Source organism: Bos taurus, chromosome 19, assembly GCF_002263795.3.
Source record: "Bos taurus isolate L1 Dominette 01449 registration number 42190680 breed Hereford chromosome 19, ARS-UCD2.0, whole genome shotgun sequence".
NCBI lineage: Eukaryota > Metazoa > Chordata > Mammalia > Artiodactyla > Bovidae > Bos > Bos taurus.
In genome coordinates this window covers 54,992,283-55,004,410 of record NC_037346.1, presented here as the reverse complement: position 1 = coordinate 55,004,410, position 12,128 = coordinate 54,992,283, and positions in this window count along the sequence as shown.

Here is a 12,128-nt window from a genome sequence, read left to right as displayed (position 1 = left end):
GAGTCTTAACCACAGGACTGCCAAGGAATTTCCATTTCTGTGCCTCTGGGTGAAAATTATTATCCTCCTGCAGCCTTACCTCTAGAATAAGAATTCACATTTATGTGACCTAATTTTGCAGAGCTCTTTCAAGGACTTCTCTTTTTTAAATGTATTTATTTGCTTGAAAAAGTTTAAATTAATGTATACTTGATTCACAATGTCGTGTTAGTTTCTGCTGTATGGCTAAGTGATTTCGTTATACACATGCATGCATTCTTTTTCATAATCTTCTCCATTTTTTTATCAGTATATTGAATACAGTTCCCTGTGATATACAGTAGGATCTTGTTGCTCATTCATCCTGTATATAATATTTTGCATCTGCTAATCCCAAACTCCCAGTCCTTCCCTCCTCCACCCTCTTCTCTCTTGGCAACCACAAATCTGTTCTCTATATCTCTGAATCTGTTTCTATTTTGTAGATAAGTTCTTTTGTATCATTTTCTTAAATTCCACATGTAAGTGATATCGGTATGGTATTTGTCACTCTCTGTCTGACTTACTTCTCTTAGAACGATAATTTCTAAATCCATCAAGCACTTCTTCATGGAGACTCCCAAGAACTCAGCACAGAAGTTAGGAGAGAGGGGATCAGCATCTAATATTGTGACTCGGAACTGAATTCAGAGAGATGGAGGCTTGCCCAGGAGAGCAGGGAAGTGGCACAGCCAGCTCATAAAAGGCTTCTTACAACTGCACTCGGCCCCATGGCCTCTCAACAGAGCCTTTGCCCAGGTGCTCACTAAATTCTAGTTGGATTAACTAGAATTCTACAAGTTGAATTAAGAACGTATCTGGGACATCCCTGGTGGTCCAGTGGTTAAGGACTCTGTGCTTTCACTGCTGAGGGCCCAGGTTCAATCCCTCATTAGGAAACTAAGATCTCACAAGCTGCAAAGGCACAGAGCATCTTATTCAGTTATTTTGTTGTGGTGGGTCTTAGTTGCAGCATGTGAACTCTTAATTGCGGCATGTGGAATCTAGTTCCCTGACCAGGGATTGAACCTGGGCCCCCTGCTTTGGAAACTTGGAGTCTTAGCCACTGGACCACCCAGGAAGTTCCACAAAAGGTATCTTTTTTTCTTTGATCCGGTCTAAGAGAATTTAGTTACTGAACGCATCAGAGTGGCTTGTTGAATTGCTGCTTTATCAAGACATGGGGAGTGTCCCATTATGCGGCCAGGGTTTATTGAAGTTCCAATGTTTGGGATATTTATTACCAGGTGAGAAGAGTAGGTTAGGAAGATTTCAGAAACCTCTAGGAGGGAGTAAATTGTTTAAATATCCCAAGTGCATCTGAAATTAAAGCACAGGGCTGAGATGCTCAAGTGGGTAGAGTGGCCTGCGGGTCCCAGCACTTGCTGACTCCAACTCGTTTGTCTTTCTCTCCAATATCCTGCTCCTCCGTGCAGATTTCTCACCACTTGTCTCTCTGTGTTATTGGAAATGGCAAAGCATCCACAGTTAAGCCGATTTAAACCCAGTCGAGCCTGCAAGCATTAACACTTATGCTCGAAAATGGGGAAAGTGACAGAGCCTGTTGCCGAAAGGTCTCACTGCACGCTTTACCGGTGTCGCCAGGGGGAAAGAGATGAAAAACGGCCTTGAGGGGACTGCAGAGTGAATTTCATTCCATGCAAAGAAAAATGAGATTTAAAATATTTCGAGGCAATAAAGTACCTTCAAGTGCCTGCACTGGGCAAATAAGCCAGACTCACAGGTGTTGGGAAAAATCAGAGGAGGGAGCAGGGTCTGTGCCAAGTTGGGGACTTCAGTGCCACAGAGGTTCACTGTGTCTTCCAGTTGTGGGGGGCCTCAGAGTCGCTGGGAGCCTTGACCTCGTGTGTCCCTGTCACCATGGTTTTCAGTCTCCTGGGTGATCTGAAAGCATGTCTTTTTTTTTATTATTATTTTTTCGATGTGGACCATCTTAAAAGTCTTTATTGAATTTGTTGCAATATTGCTTCTATTTTATGGTTTGGTTTTCTTGGCCGTGAGGCTTGGGGGATCTTAGCTCCCCAACTAGGGATCAACCCACACCCTCTGCCCTGGAAGGCGAAGTCTTAACCAGTGGACCACAGGGGAAGTCCCTAATAGACTTAATTTTTAAGAGCAGTCTTAGTTGATTGCAAAATTGCGTGGAAAGTACAGAGATTTCCCATATGCCTTCTGCCTCTACAGATGCACAGCCTTCCCCACTATCAGGATCTCTACCAGAGTGAGACATTTACGAACAAACTCCGACCTTATCCCCCAGAATCCACAGTTTACGCCAGGGGCCGCTCTTGGTGGCTCTGTGAGTTTGGACAAAGGTACCAGGGCATGCATCCAGTACTATCATATCATATAGAGCAGTTTTGCTGAAGTTTACTTTTTAATGCAGATTGCAGACCATGGGGAACACTTTTCATGTCAGGATCAGCTTGGTGCGATTTCCATGCAGCTTCACCCAGCATCTATAACTTTGGTCAGTTATCTATTTTTTAAAAAATATTGATTTGACTGTGCCGGGTCTTAGTTGTGGCGTTCGGGAACTTTAGGTTGCAGCATGCAAACTCTTAGTTGTGGCATGTAGAATCTAGTTCCCTGACCAGGGATCAAACCCCGGGCCCCCTGCATTGTGAGCACGGAGTCTTAGCCACTGGATCATCAGAGACGTCCCTGGTCAGCTGTCTAGTAAATGTACATTGTTTGTTCTGAGGCGGAACAAGTGAGAGACTTGCAGTAGGTCACTGTAAAATCCTCCCAGCTGTATGAAAAATGTTTAAGTCATGCTCACTTATTGAGATAAATTCAGCAACTACCAAGCACCCACTATGGTATGTGTGCTTGTGCTGAGTTGCTTCGATCATGTCCGACTGTTTTTGACCCTATGGACTGTAGCCCACCAGACTGCTCTGTCCATGGGATTCTCCAGGCAAGAATACTGGAGTGGGTTGCCATGCCCTCCTCCAGGGAATCTTCCTGACCCAGGAATCAAACCTGCATCTCCTGTGTCTCCTGCATTGCAGGTAGATTCTTTACCTACTGAGCCACCAAAAAGCACCCCTCCCCGCCCCCGCCCCGCCCCCCACCTACAGTGTATTAATACACCAATACACTATGGTGTATTAAGGAGCAAAAGTCACAGTGCTGCCCTCCTAGAGTGCTCAGTCTACACAGCATCATTTAGAGATCGGGGCACGTGTTAACTACAGACAAGGGGTAAGCCAGGATTTGCCCATGGAATACAACAGAACTTTCTTATGAGAGGATGCACTTGGCTTGCAGGTCCTAGCAGGCCCTACAATAAACCAGTCCGAGCAGAACTCCAGATGCCAGACCATGGGGCAGATGTCCTCTTCCAAACTTCCTTCTGCCCTCCTGGGGTTGATGCTTGCCTCTACGGGTAGGAGAGTAAGAACGACAAAAGGGAAACCCAGGTTCTGGTTCCTGTTGGGGGTCTTTAGGCTGGCCACTGGCACTCCCAGACAGGGTTTTCTCATCTGATAAGGAGGGTTTGGACACAAGGGCCTCTGGGATTTCTATTTGCCAGGACAGATTCTTAAAAAAGAAAAAAAAAAAAAACCCACACAAAATGTATTTATTTATTTGGCTGCTCCAGGTCTTAGTTGCAGCATGCGGGATCTTAAGTTGCGGCAGGTGGCATCTAGTTCTGACCAGGGATTGAACCTAGCCCCCCTGCATTGGGAGTGCAGAGTCTTAGCCACTGGACCACCAGGGAAGTCCCTGCCAGTACAGATTCTGCTTGTCATGAAGATGGGGGCCCTATAAGACCAGGTCCACTTCAGTTTGTTTTCATGTCCTTTGTCAGCCAAATACCCCTAGTCCTTAGCTAGAGCTTCAGGTGAATTCCAAATGCTTGGTCAGAAGTTTCAGCCATGGCCCTGTGGCCCCCTAGTTCTTACTGCTTGCCACATTCATAAGTTCCAGGTGGAATGCATCTCTTTCCAGATAGGGAGTGTGCAGGAATTACTGTGCTGGTTTCAATCTTGAAGGAAAGAAACCTCAAGGAGATTGTGCTCCTGTCCCCTCGTGCCCTGCAGAGGGCGTCCCGTTCTTGCAAATGCACCCTGGTGGTGGTTGCCTCTTTTCTGTGTGGCTGGAGACCAGACCCGGGATGTGAGAGGACTCGAACCGATGCCATATAAACCTGGACTCAGCCCTTGAACGAAGCCCCTGCTGCACTGACTCTCCTCTTCGTGCACTTCTCCTCTGAGCTGCGAAGACATCCATCCTTGTCCTGTGGGCTATGCTTTGCATTCTGTGATATTCCTATTTAAGTCCCTGCATTTGCAAACGGTCCCTCTCGTTCATCTCCTCTTTCAAAGGCACTGAGAACTCCATTCATGGAAAATAGAAAAGTTTTCCAGTTATTACTCTTTTGAAAGTGGCTTTGCCTAAAAACATAACATACAAGCTCTAGGAGGAGAGATTCATTTGGCCCTGTTGCCCTTGACCTAAGAAGAAAACGCACAGGAAGACTGCGGAGTAACAATTAAAACCAATACATAAATTCATTTTTAACCAAGCTTTAGAATTCCTAGGAAGTACAGTAGAATAGGAATGTATATAGCCTTGGTGGTGGTGGTTGAGTTGCTAAATCATGTCCAACTCTTTGTGACCCCATGGACTGTAGTCCGCCGGGCTCCTCTCTCCATGGGATTTCCCAGGTAAGAATACTAGAGTGGGTTGCCATTTCTTTCTCCAGGGGATCTACCCCACCCAAGGATTGAACCCAGGTCTCCTGCATTGCAGACAGATTCTTGACTGACTGAGCTTCCATGGAAGCTGTATATGGGTTTAGAACCATTTATCCATAATATCGCTGCTGGCTGCTACAGGGAGGCTTGGGGTCTAAATGGTGGCGCAGAGAAGGGGCCCCAGTGCATCCTCACGGGACTTCCTTACTGTGCAGCAGTCACAGCTGGGGGTGCAGAGGGGAGGGCGGTCGCAGTGCCTTTCCCCAGTCCTCTGTGCTCTCTGTGGTCCCCTGTGCCTTTCTCCATGAGCACCGTACGTACCCCTAGGCTGGCTCCAGGGGTCACTTTCCTAATAAGGTTACTTGCACAGGGTTCAAGAAGAGGACAGATATATTTTGGGGGACTGCCATTTGGAGAAGACTCTTGAGAGTCCCTTGGACTGCAAGGAGATCCAACCAGTCCATCCTAAAGGAGATCAGCCCTGGGTATTCTTTGGAAGGAATGATGCCAAAGCTGAAACTCCAGTACTTTGGTCACCTCATGCGAAGAATTGACTTATTGGAAAAGACTCTGATGCTGGGAGGGATTGGGGGCAGGAGGAGAAGGGGACGACAGAGGATGAGATGGCTGGATGGCATCACCAACTTGATGGACATGAGTTTGAGTGAACTCCGGGAGTTGGTGATGAACAGGGAAGCCTGGTGTGCTGCAATTCATGAGGTCACAAAGGGTCGGACATGACTGAGCGACTGAACTGAACTGAACTGAACTGAACCATTTGGAGAGTGTGCATTGGGGTGCAGCTGCAGCTGGGTTTCTGAGCTATCTTCCCTCCCAGGATCCTCTGAAAGGTGGACCACTTCTCTCACACCTGCAGGCTCCCTCTCCACCTACAGCCTCCTTCCTCACCTGGTAAACCACTCCCAGTCTTAAACACAAAACCAACCGAAGATCCTTTTCCTCAAGACCACTCTCCCTGGAACACCATCCATTTTCCTCCGCTCAGAAAGGCGGTCTGTGTCCCTGGTCTCCCACTGGGTTCTGCACCGTCTCAGTCTGGGCCTGCCTCCTGAGGGGCTCCCGTGACCATGACCTTCGCTGCTGGATGGAGCCCCTGGGATTCTCCATCTCTTCACCACATTTCCTGGGTTGGAGGCTTCCTTGCCCTCTGGCCGTGGAAGAGATTCCCACTGGGAATACGTGGACCACCAGGGGTCTGTACTGGGGAGAGTGGCTCTCAGCTTGACCCCTCTCCAGCTACCTGTCGATTTTGAGAAAGGTACCTCTTCTCTGACTTCCCTGGTGGCTCAGACGGTAAAGCATCTGTCTACAATTCAGGAGACCCAGGTTTGATCCCTGGGTCGGGAAGATCCCCTGGAGAAGGAAATGGCAATCCACTCCAGTACTATTGCCTGGAAAATCCCATGGACAGAGGAGCCTGGTAGGCTACAGTCCATGGGGTCGCAAAGAGTCAGACACGACTGAGCGACTTCACCTCTTCTCTGGTCCTTGGGGGCTTCGCGGGCTGTGGAAACTATCGGATTGTGGGGTTCAACATGTGTGCTGTGACTTTTATGGCTAGGGGGTCCTCCCAGGGAAGGGGAGCTGGACTTCCCTTTCCTCTCGACTCTGCTCTTTCGTTGACGTTTATCTGTTTGACTGCATCAGTTCTTCGTTGCAGCACTCAGATCTTTGTTGCTTCATATGGAATCTTTCACTGTGGCCCACAGACTCTGAGGCATGTGGGCATTTTAGTTCCTTGTGTCTCCTGCATTGCAAAGTAGATTCTTAACCCCTGAACCACCAGGGAAGTCCCTTCCGATTCTGCCTTGAGGATGAGACCAGAGGGTGGGGAACGAGGCCCCAGGTTCCCGAAGCCCTGGGGTCTTTTATTCAGCACAGCCTCACCCTTCCCGTGTGACTGAGGTTTCTTCCTGGGAATCTCCAGTGCTGGAGAACCAAGCCCCACGCCCACTGGAGGGCGGGCGCAGCTCTGCTGCTGAAATTCTACGCAGATTAATGAAAACAGGGGAAAGTGTTTCTCCTGAACTATTCTCCAGCTTTCAGAAAGCAAAACAATCAATGCAGGATCTTGTTATGGAATATCAGAGCCTCTTTCTGAGGGGTGGGCACATGCTCCAAGACAGGGGATTTTTTTTTTTTTTCCTTTTGGCCAAACCCTAAGATCCCCCTGGTGGCTCAGATGTTAAAGAATCTGCCTGCCAGTGCAGGAGACATAGGTTCGATCCCTGGCTAGGGAAGATACCCTGGAGCAGGGAATGGTTATCCACTCCGGTATCCTTGCCTGGTAAATCCCATGGACAGAGGAACCTGGTGGGCTACAGTCTATGGGATCACAAAGAGTTGTACACAACTGAGCAGTTAACACTTTCACACTTACTGTCCTCTGACCAGGGGTCGAACCTGGGCCCCCGGCACGGGAAGCTCAGAGTCCTAACCACTGTCCACCAGGGAAGTCTCATCCTAGGGGTTTATTGTTGGGGAGAAGTGGGGCCCCGGATGGCTCTGATTGGCTTCATCTCAGGAAGCCTCAGGGATGCTCCCTGTCTCATCAGATGTGTGGAGTTAGTCCTTAACACCAGAAGAGAAGTGCCTTTCTGGGGCAGGTCTGTAGGGAAACGCCTTAGAAAGTTCCCTCCATGTGGAATGGACAGCCTCATATTCTTTTTTTTTTTAAAGACAAGGGTCCTCCTCTAGGGCAGCTTCCCTCAGAAAGACCAAGGACAGAATCTGTATAACCCAATCTTGGACATCCCATCACTTCTGTGCTTTATTAGAAGCAGGTCCCCTGGTGCAGCCCACACTCCAGGGAAGGAGACCCCAGAGGACATGGAGGTGAGGATCACAGGGCCACCATGGAGGCTGCCTGCCTATGGGAATGTATACGTGTCTGGGGGCATGTGAGTTTGGTTCTGCAGGAGCTATTAACACCCGCAGATTTATAGGTCAGGAGTGTTCTGGCTATCTGAAAGAGATAGGCCTGCTCGGTGGCCCATTAATTTATTTGACTTTATCATATTGTACACTTTGCCAACAACTTGTTTCTGCCTGCGATACAGCGTCCAGTTAAAATTCACAAATTGCAGATTTGTAAAATGGGAGGTTGCAGCATGGATAAGAAAATGCCAGCTCTGAAACATCAGATGAAGCGTTGTTTGCCAACCGTTGTAGGTTTCTAGATGGGAGCTCTGCCTGAAGGATGGGCAGGTGAGACTTCACCCCCAGGGCAACTAAGCCAGACCCTCATGAATGCAACCACAGGATGGTGCTCAGCCTGGAGACGTCAAGGTCCTAGACGGAGGGTTCTCTCCATTGCCAGTGCTGGTAAAAATGACTTGGCGAGGCTCAGCTCTGACCACAGGGGTCAACCCCCCTGAGCTGGCCTAACTGGGAAGGAAACTGGGGGAGGGTGAGCAGGAATAAGGCTACTGTCTTCCCTTTCCTGAACAAAGACATGTTTTAAAGCACCTTAGAATCCCAGGAATTTACAGGGCCCTCAGTCCCATTCTATTCAATTAAAGGGAGCCCTAGAATGACTGGGCTTCCCTGGTGGCTCAGATGGTAAAGAACTCACCTGCAATGCAGGAGATCCGGGTTCGATCCCTGGGTGGGAAGATCCCCTAGAGAAGGGATTGGCTACCCACTCTAGTATTCTTGCCTGGAGAATTCCATAGACAGAAGAGACTAGCAGGCTACAATCTACGGGGTTGCAAAGAGTTGCACATGACTGAGAGACTAACACTTCCACTAGAATGCTGCTGCTGCTGCTGAGTCGCTTCAGTCGTGTCCGACTCTGTGCGACCCCATAGACCGGCAGCCCACCAGGCTCCCCGTCCCTGGGATTCTCCAGGCAAGAACACTGGAGTGGGTTGCCATTTCCTTCTCCAATGCATGAAAGTGAAAAGTGAAAGGGAAGTCGCTCAGTCGTGTCCGACTCTTAGCGACCCCATGGACTGCAGCCTACCAGGCTCCTCGTCCATGGGATTTTCCAGGCAAGAGTACTGGAGTGGGGTGCCATTGCCTTCACCAAAATGACGACTTTAAAAAATTGTTTATTTGGCTGCACCAGGTCTTAGTTGCGGCATGTGGGATCTAGTTCCCTGACCAGGGATCAAACCCACGCCCCCTGCCTTGGAAGTGCGGAGTCTTAACCAATGGGCTGCCAGGGAAGTCCCTACTTCTGCTTCTTTATCTTTTCCTCCTTCTCCCATGATCTATTGCCCCACTCCCCCTGGCTCTTCTGGGCATGTGATGTGGTAGAAAGTACATGGATGTGGGACAGGACAGACCCTTTGTGATTCTGGCCTCATGACTTGCCAGTGGTCAGACCTCAGTTTTCCCTTCTATAAAGTGAGGACAATATCGCCTATTTTGTGAAACTGTGTGAAAATTCAGTTATTTACACAAAGAGTCTGGCAGAATTACAGACGTGTGAAGTATCAAGCTTCCCCTCCCTTTTCCTACCCCCTAAAACAAAACAAAACAAAACCCTGAACTTCTCTTCTAATATTGAATGCTGATTGTTGATTTGGGCTTATTGTGGAGGAGCATTTCTTTCTTCTTTTTTTTCTAATTTTTAAATGCACTGTGTAGCATGTGGGTTCCTAGTTCCCCGACCAAGGATCAAACTTGTCTCCCCTGCAGTGGAAGCATGGTGTCTTAACCACTAGACTGCCAGGGAAGTCCCTGAAGGGGCATTTCTTTTGTGTGGAAAGTGAGGGACACAGGAAGGTTACGCGCGTGTGTGTGTGTGTGTGTGTGTGTGTTGGTGAGGCTGGGAGAGTGGCGCTAGGAGAAGGAAAGGACAGAGCGCTGCTCTGATTTGCATTTCATTCCAGGAATGTCTCCCTGCAAGTGACATGCTAGGGATACAGGACATTGATGAAATCCCCTCCCTGGAATAGCCCTAAGCAGCTTCCCTGGTCCCTTGTGCGGGCACAGTGGCAAAGGAGCCATACAGAGTGTTATGGACTGAGTGTTCCTGTCCCCACACTCACAAGTTGAAGCCTCAATGCCCCTGTGATGATAATGGGAGATGGGATCTTTTCGAAGTAATTAGGGTTAGACAAGGTCACGTGGATGGAGTCCCCATGATGCGATCAGTGTTCTTACAAGCAGAGACATCAGAGCTTGCTCCCTGTCTGTACCCTGTGAAGACACAGCAAGGAGGCGGCTGTCTATAAGCCAGGCAGGGAGCCCTCACCAGACCCCAACCGTGCTGGCACCCTGACCTCGGACTTCCAGCCGCTAGGTCTGTGAGACAATAGATTTCTGTTGTTTAAGCCCCCAAGTCTATGGTGTTTTGTTATGGCGACTGAGCAGAGAGCCTTCCAAATGGCCCCTCTGGGAGCTTCTGCCTTGCCCGGTGGCAGCTGCTATCAGTACTATTACATGGTATCATTTTCTGCTTGAGGCTGGGACCCTTGGATCGACGAGGATGCATCCTTCTTAGGGAGAGGTTGTTGTTCAGCAGAGGTAGGAGGTGAGGAGACACTATTGGGTCATAGTCCCTGACATTTGGTGTTGGTTTAGTCACTAAGTCGTGTCTGACTCTTGCAATCCCATGGGCTGTATAGGCCACTAGGCTCCTCTGTACACGGGATTCTCCAGGCAAAAATACTGGGATGAGTTGCCATTTCCTTCTCCAGGGGATCTTCCCAGACCAGGGATTGAACTCAGGTCCTCTGCGTTGCAGGCAATTCTTTACTGACTAAGCCACCAAGTCCTTTGGCGGCCTCCCAGGATTGGGAGAAAGGCACAAAAGTTGATTAAGACCCAGGGTGAGGTCAGATACAGGAGTCTTTGGGCACTGATTGGATTATGTTCTTTCAGTGGCCACCTGCAGGTTTTGTCCCTGTAGAGTCCTAAAGGCCTCTTGGGGGCTCAGTTACAGAGGATGGCCACTCATCTCGAGGAGAAGTCCTCCCAGCCTGGGGGTGCTGCCCTCATCATTGATCCCTGTGGCTTCAGCAAGGACCCCCAGAGAGTGGTCTGTCTGTCCAGGCTCTGGCCCTGCACCCCAGAGCACTGCCCAGCCCCTGTTATCCTAGGGCCTCAGAAGATCCAGGGGCCAGGCAGCCCCCCAGCCTGCTGAGCCCTGGGGGACATCAATCCCCACCCTCACACAGACACATCAGCACTGCACCTCCCTCAGAGATGTTCCCTTTGTTGCTAAACTTATTTCTGCCTTGTCTGTGTCCAATTATGCTTATTTTCTTCCACCACTTGCCTCTGCGCAGGGGCGGAGAAGGGAACAAAAAAGGGAAACTGATTTGCTCTCATTGTGTCCACAGAATGCACATTTTCTTTGTGAGACTGAAACGTCTGGGAGTCTGAGCTTTGAAAGCTCATCTTAAACGGTCTAATTGTCTGATCTCAGTCCTGGTTTGGCGTCTTGCGTTTGGCATCTCGTGGATTTGAATTGGGAGAGACAGTGGAGGGGGTGCTGGGGGATTGCCTAACGGGTGGATATTTTTAGCAAATCGAAGTTTGCTTTTCTGGGTCAATTCTTTCCTCTCTCATCACCACCTCCCAACCTGTGGCATCCGGTCTTGTCACTTCCCATTGCGTCTAGGACCTGGGGCGAGGCTGCCCCGGTGCTGTTCAGTTACAGGATGGATGGCACAAGTCTGACAGTGTCCCTGGAGAACCCAAACCAGGGGCTCTGCCCAGCCCTGTGCCCAGGGAAGAGGATGCATGTTGATTGAGTCCCTGTTTGTGCCAGAGACTAGGGGACAGGGGCTTCATATAAGTCAGCATTTCTCAAAGTGGGGTCCTCATGAAGCCTGTGAGTTTGTCTTTTTCCTTCTTTTATTTTGATTTATTTATTTATATTTTTGGCTTCCCCAGGTGTTCGTTGCTGGGTGCGGACTTTCTCGAGTTGCGGCAAGCAGGGGCTACTCTTTGTTGCCTCGCCTGGGCTTCTCATTGCAGTGGCTTCTCTTGTTGCGGAGCACAGGCTCTAGGCTCCTGGGCTTCTGTAGTTGCAGCGTGTGGGCTCTGTCCTTGTGGTTCCCGGGCTCTAGAGGACAGGCTCGATAGTTGTGGTGCATGGGCTTAGTTGCCCTGTAGCATGTGGGATCTTATTCCCCAAGCCAGGGATTGAACCTGCGACCCCTCCATTGGCAGGCAGATTCTTCACCACTGGACCACCAGGGAAGTCCTGGAGCTGGAATTCTTGAGCAGGAGAATTTGGCCGGTCACACGGATCGGGAATTGCTGCTCTTGCTTTGGCCTCATTGAGTCAAGTGGGCCCTCTCTGCTCCCTTATTGACGGGGCCCCACCCCACCCAGAGCATCCTTGGGAATACTTCCTGTTGGACCCGGGCGAGTGCCTGGATGGGTCCTTTGGTACCCTTAGGT